The sequence below is a fragment of the Schistocerca americana genome, chromosome 3 (assembly GCF_021461395.2).
Source record: "Schistocerca americana isolate TAMUIC-IGC-003095 chromosome 3, iqSchAmer2.1, whole genome shotgun sequence".
Lineage (NCBI taxonomy): Eukaryota > Metazoa > Arthropoda > Insecta > Orthoptera > Acrididae > Schistocerca > Schistocerca americana.
In genome coordinates, this window is record NC_060121.1 from 645,010,820 (window position 1) to 645,016,819 (window position 6,000).

The following is a 6,000-nucleotide window of genomic DNA, read 5'->3' on the forward strand; positions in this document are numbered from 1 at the left end:
ATCCTTAGTCGATTATGACTCGTACATAGAATACAGACATTTTTGCAGGTTTTCGTCTCTGCAGTCTCTGGCTCAAAGATATCGGGTCGCTGATGGCCGAGAGCTACCTCTAGCAGGGGAGGTGCGGGGGTGGTTGCACGTCGATAAATTCTCATGGCCTCATAGATTTTTCATACCTAAGAATTTGAGGGTCCCTTTGTTGCTCGGGTGTGATTTCATCCAGCATGCCGGTTTGGTATTCGATTATGCCGGGAGTGTCTTTTAAGTTTGCGCCTCACCGCCGTCTCTCTTTGTGTCTGTGCCAGCGGTCTTGTGCAGGGAATGTGAGCTATGTGTGCAATGTGCAGGTTGACACGGGTTTTCTTACGGCGCATCAAGTGCAGGCTCTCAGCCAGGTCATGGAGCGCTGAAGTCTTATGGGATAAGTTGGGGGGGGGGGGGGGGGGACAGAAATTCTTAAGTATGACGTCCAATTAACGGATAGTGTGCCCGTCCGTCAGGCCCCTTATAGGCTGTCTCCACCGAAGATGAAGATTTTGAGAGCCAAAATCGATAAGATGCTACAAGAGGGGGTGATCAGACCATCAAATTCGCCCTATGCTTCGCCTGAGACCAGGGTAGCGATTTTCGTGTGGTAGTTGATTACCGGAGGCTTAACAAAGAGGTAGTATTAGAGTCAGTTCCCTTGCCCGATTTGCACAATTTCTTTACCTGGTTTGCAGGTGCTAATGTGTTCACCATCTTAGATCTCAATCAGGCATTTTACCAGATCCTTGCCGAGTCATCCAAGCTTATGACAACGTTTTGCACAGAATGGAATTTATTTGAGTTCAACCGCGTCCCTTTTGGGTTGGCCACTGGTGCGGCTTTGTTATCCCGTTTGTTGGATGTGATCTTAGGGGACTTGAACTTCGTCTGTGTCTACAACTATTTAGATGACGTATTTATCTACAGCCGCACCTTTGAGGAACACCTTGTTCACCTGGAGCAGGTTTTCCTAAGGTTGCGTTCGGCTGAACTCACCGTCAAACCATCTAAGATCACCTTGTGTAAACAACAGATTTCTTTCTTAGGCCATTTGGTATCTGCAAAGGCGTAATCATCGACCAGGATAGAACTAAGGCCTTACGGGATTCCCCCCCTCCCCTCCCCAGAATAAGAAAGATGACGCTCACTTCATAGGCATGGCGAATTTCTTCCGTAAATTCATTGCCAATTTCACCCATCTTGCATCTCCCCTTAATGATCTTCGGGAGAAGAATAGCGATTTCGTATGGGGAGAAAATCAGCAGCGAGCCTTCGCACAGATTAAGACTGCCATTACTAATCCCCCGTTGTTAGCTGTGCCGGACTTTAATAGCACGTTTGTGGTACAGACCGACGCCTGTTATACCGGGGTACTTTTACTTCAAGAACATCAAGGGAAGAGGCGACTCTAGCTTATGCCTTACGGCGACTGACTGCTCCTGAATCCAACTATTGTGTATATGAATTAGAGGTTCTGGAGGTTGTTTTTGCCTTGGAATAGTTTTTTTTTCTATTTTGAGCATAAAGAACTTGTATTAGAGATGGACAACCAAGCATTAAGTTGGATCCTGGCTAGGCCGAGGAAGACTGGCCGAATTGCACGTTGGGCAGTCCGTACATCTGCCTTTCGTTTTCAAGTCAGATAGGTTAAAGACTTGGCTAATGCAATTTCCGATGCTCTGAGTCTTATGTTTACATCCGACTCCCAGGAAGGTCAGGAGCAAGACGAACAGGACATTAGTGTTGGGGCGATTTTGTCCGACCTTCCTAACCTTTTTGGTGGGCTTAAGGAGAAGCAGGAGCAGGACCCTTGTTGTGGTCTGATTCGAGAAAGGGTCATGGCTGGGTTTTCGGTGCCGGGTTATTGCCTCCAACAAGGGGTACTGTGTAAGCAGGTAGTGGCGATCATCAATGAATGGTGTGTTTGCCAATTGAGTTAGTACCGATGGTCTTACGGTATTAGCACGATTCTGTTCTTAGCAGCCATTTGGGCCTGTATAAGACCTTGGCCAGGATCCGCGAACACTTTTATCGCGGCATTAGGCGACTGGTTAGGTAGTGTGATCTCTGCCAAAGGGCGAAGCCTGATTCCTGGGTCTCTCGTGGGCTTCTACATTCGCAGAGGGAGCAGTAACCCCTCGATAAGGTTTTTATCGACTATATTGGACCGTTGCCCCAGACAAAGAAAGGCAACCGTTACATCTTGGTTGTCGTGGATGCTTTCTTCCGGTTTACATGGCTGCTTCCTACTCGGGGGGTCACTGCGGAAATCGCCACCCAGCAATTGTCGAAGGTCATATCCTGGTTCGGACAGCCGAAATCATTGGTAAGCGACAATGCACCCGCCTTTTTGTGTCGTGTGTTTAAGGCCTTCTGTTTCAATCAGGATATTAGAAATATTACCACCACGCCTTATTATCCTAAGGCGTCATTTGCCGAAAGAGTTAATCGGAATTTGAAAACAGCCCTAACCATCTACCATGCCCGGTCACCTGGTACATGCGATATCACCTTGCCCTGGCCCAATCAGGCGTTTAATACGGCCAAACATGAGGCAACCGACAAGACACCCGCTGCGTTAATGTTTGCCTATACCATTAATTCTCCATTATCAAGCTTGTGGAGTACAAACGACCTCTTACCAACGTCCACTACCCCTCAGATCCTCCGTGAGAATTGACAAAGGGCCAGACAGAATATCCATGAAGCCCACCGGCGACAGCAGCTTCGATATAACAAGGCTAATAGACCAATTTCGGAAAAGGTTGGGGACTTGGTTTTTATCCGTAACTTGGCGGCTCCGTCTAGCCAGGACATCAAGGGAAAATTAAAACCGAGATATAGAGGCCCTTGTCGTATCTCCAAAATCTTGAGCACAGTTAACTTGCAGGTAAGGGAGATCGCGACGGGCAAGCTGTTTAGGGTACATCTCAACCAGGTTAACCTGGGATGAGTAGGGAGGGTCTGGCTAAACTTTAAATTGCATAGCATCTGCTGAGTTCCTTGCGTAGCTCTTTCTAGTAGTCTTATTAACACGTCTGGCACTTGAACATTCATTTTTTAAAGATCAGTGTTTCTGGTCTAGTTTTTTATGTAAGTGGTTCTATCATGTTATGTAACTGGATCTTAGCTTGGCACTAGTGCTGAACTGTCATTAAGTCACCCTTTATTTGCAACTGTTTTCATTATATGCATTTTGAGGGAAATCCTATATGGGAGTTTGAATTTCTGAAGTTTGTCAGTAATTCTGTTTTCTTAATAAGGGAAATAAAACGAGGGATGTTAGTGCCGGGCAACGTTAAGTTTGTAATTGATCTTTTAATAAGTGTTCCTTTAACGGATTCAAATAGTAAGTTTATAAAAGTATTTTAGTGAGGAATGTTAAGTGTGGCCATCTTAATGTAATAACTGGTTTTAAGGAGTTTGATGAAGTGGCTACGTGAAGTAATTGATAATTGCTATGCTTAAGGTTTCTACAAATGCCTGGCACATTAAGTTTTTTATAACTTTCTCTTAAGGGACGGTTTGAGTACTGAGTACGTTGGGTTACTAACTGTATCTGCAAAGCTTTATCTAGTGGCTCGTCCACAATTTGTAATTGTCAAATTCCTTAAACGGCGTAAATTCAATAAACTCTCTTAATTATAAATTGTGACTACCAACCATGATTCCATCCCGCTTCGTCCGCAGCTCGTGGTCGTGCGGCAGCGTTCTCGCTTCCCACGCCCGGGTTCCCGGGTTCGATTCCCGGCGGGGTCAGGGATTTTCTCTGCCTCGTGATGACTGAGTGTTGTGTGATGTCCTTAGGTTAGTTAGGTTTAAGTAGTTCCAAGTTCTAGGGGACTGATGACCATAGATGTTAAGTCCCATAGTGCTCAGAGCCATTTGAACCATTTTCCATCCCGCTTCCTCTTTTATGATATCTAAGATATGGTGGGTAAGTCTGGTACGAAAAAGGACCCACGTACCAACATTGAGCAAATCAAATCGCAGACATGAAACTTGATGATGGTAGAACGTGCTGCAGATCAAAACTGTGTGCCGTACCGAGCCTCGAACCTGGAACATTTGCCTTGCGTAGACTAGTGCTTTACAGATTGAGCTATCCTAGCGCGGTTCGCGATCTGCGCTGACAAAGTCCCAGGTTCGAGCCCTGGTCGCACACCCACTTTCATCTGCCAGGAAGCTTCGAATTAGTGCACACTCCGTCGCAGAGTTAAAATTATTGATGATGATGATATTAGAGCTTTTCTACATGTTCAGCTTTAAATGCAGCACAATTTTTCCCCAACGATGGATAGCTTGGCAGACATCTTGGCTGCAGAAATCTGCACTTTGGCAGACTGGTGCAAACACGCCTCCTTGGACAGCTTCCCGCGACACTTCGTTTTGAAAGCATCCAGAAACTTGGTCGGGAGATTTCAGAAATATGCCCTTGTGACAGTTCCCTCCTCACGAACATAAAATGATTGCCCCACACCATTCTGACTTGTCTGATCACATTGGAAATTTCTGCGACACCTCAACACTGCGTCATATGACGATGCCGTACGCTTACAGCTCACCACTGTACATTATCAGTGGGCTGGGGCATTTTGTTTTGCCTCATACACTGCCGTCCTACCAGAGTCTAACACATAGTCACGACGCTTCAGCTTAGTTCTGTTATACACTGCGACAGCAGCGCTCCAAGCGGGTAGAAATCTACACTTCTGAATGCGATATCGGGTAAGTGCGAATAGTCACGAGAGTCAGACCCACCAGTATAGAAGGAGACTGGAAGTATTGTGTTGTCAGTGGACAAGCAGTACTAGCAGGATGGGTCGGCAGGAGAGCTACCCGACTACGAACGTGAACAAATCATTCTACACTACTAGCCATTAAAATTGCTACACCAAGAAGAAATGCAGATGACAAACGGGTATTCATTGGACAAATATATTATACTAGAACTGACATATGATTACATTTTCACGCAATTTGGGTGTATCGATCCTGAAAATCAGTACCCAGAACAACCACCTCTGGCCGTAATAACGGCCATGATACGCCTGGGCATTGAGTCAAACAGAGCTTGGATGGCGTGTACAGGTACAGCTGTCCATGAAACTTCAACACGATACCACTGTTCAACAAGAGTAGTGAGTGGCGTATTGTGACGAGACAATTGCTCGGCCACCATTGACCAGATTCAATTGGTAAGAGATCTGGAGAATGCGCTGCCCAGGGCAGCAGTCGAACATTTTCTGAATCCAGAAAGGCCCGTACAGGACCTGCAACATGCGGTCGTGCATTATCCCGCTGAAATGTAGGGTTTCGCAGGGATGGAATGAAGGGTAGAGCCAAGGGTCGTTAAACATCTGAAATGAAACGTCCACTGTTCAAAGTGCCGTCAATGAGAACAAGAGGTGACCGAGACGTGTAACCAATGGCACCCTATACCATCGCGCCGGGTGATACGCCAGTATGGCGATGACGAATACAACCTTCCAATGTGCGTTCACCGCGATATCGCCAAACACGGATGCGACCATCATGATGCTGTAAACCGAATCTGGATTCATCCGAAAAAATGACGTTTTGTCATTCGTGTACCCAGGTTCGTCGTTGAGTGCACCATCGGAGGCGCTCCCGCCTGTGACGCAGCGTCAAGGGTTACCGCAGCCACGGTCCATGCTGCTGCAAACGTCGTCGAACTGTTCGTGGAGATGGTTGTTGCCTTGCAAACGTCCCCATGTGTTGACTCAGGGATCGAGACGTGGCTGCACTATCCGTTACAGCCACGCGGATAAGATGCCTGTCATCTCGACTGCTAGTCATATGAGGCCGTTGGGATCCAGCACGGTGTTCCGTATTACCCTCCTGAACCCACCGATTCCATATTCTGCTAACAGTCATTGGATCTCGACCAACGCGAGCAGCAATGTCGCGATACGATAAACCGCAATTGCGATAGGCTACAATCCGACCTTT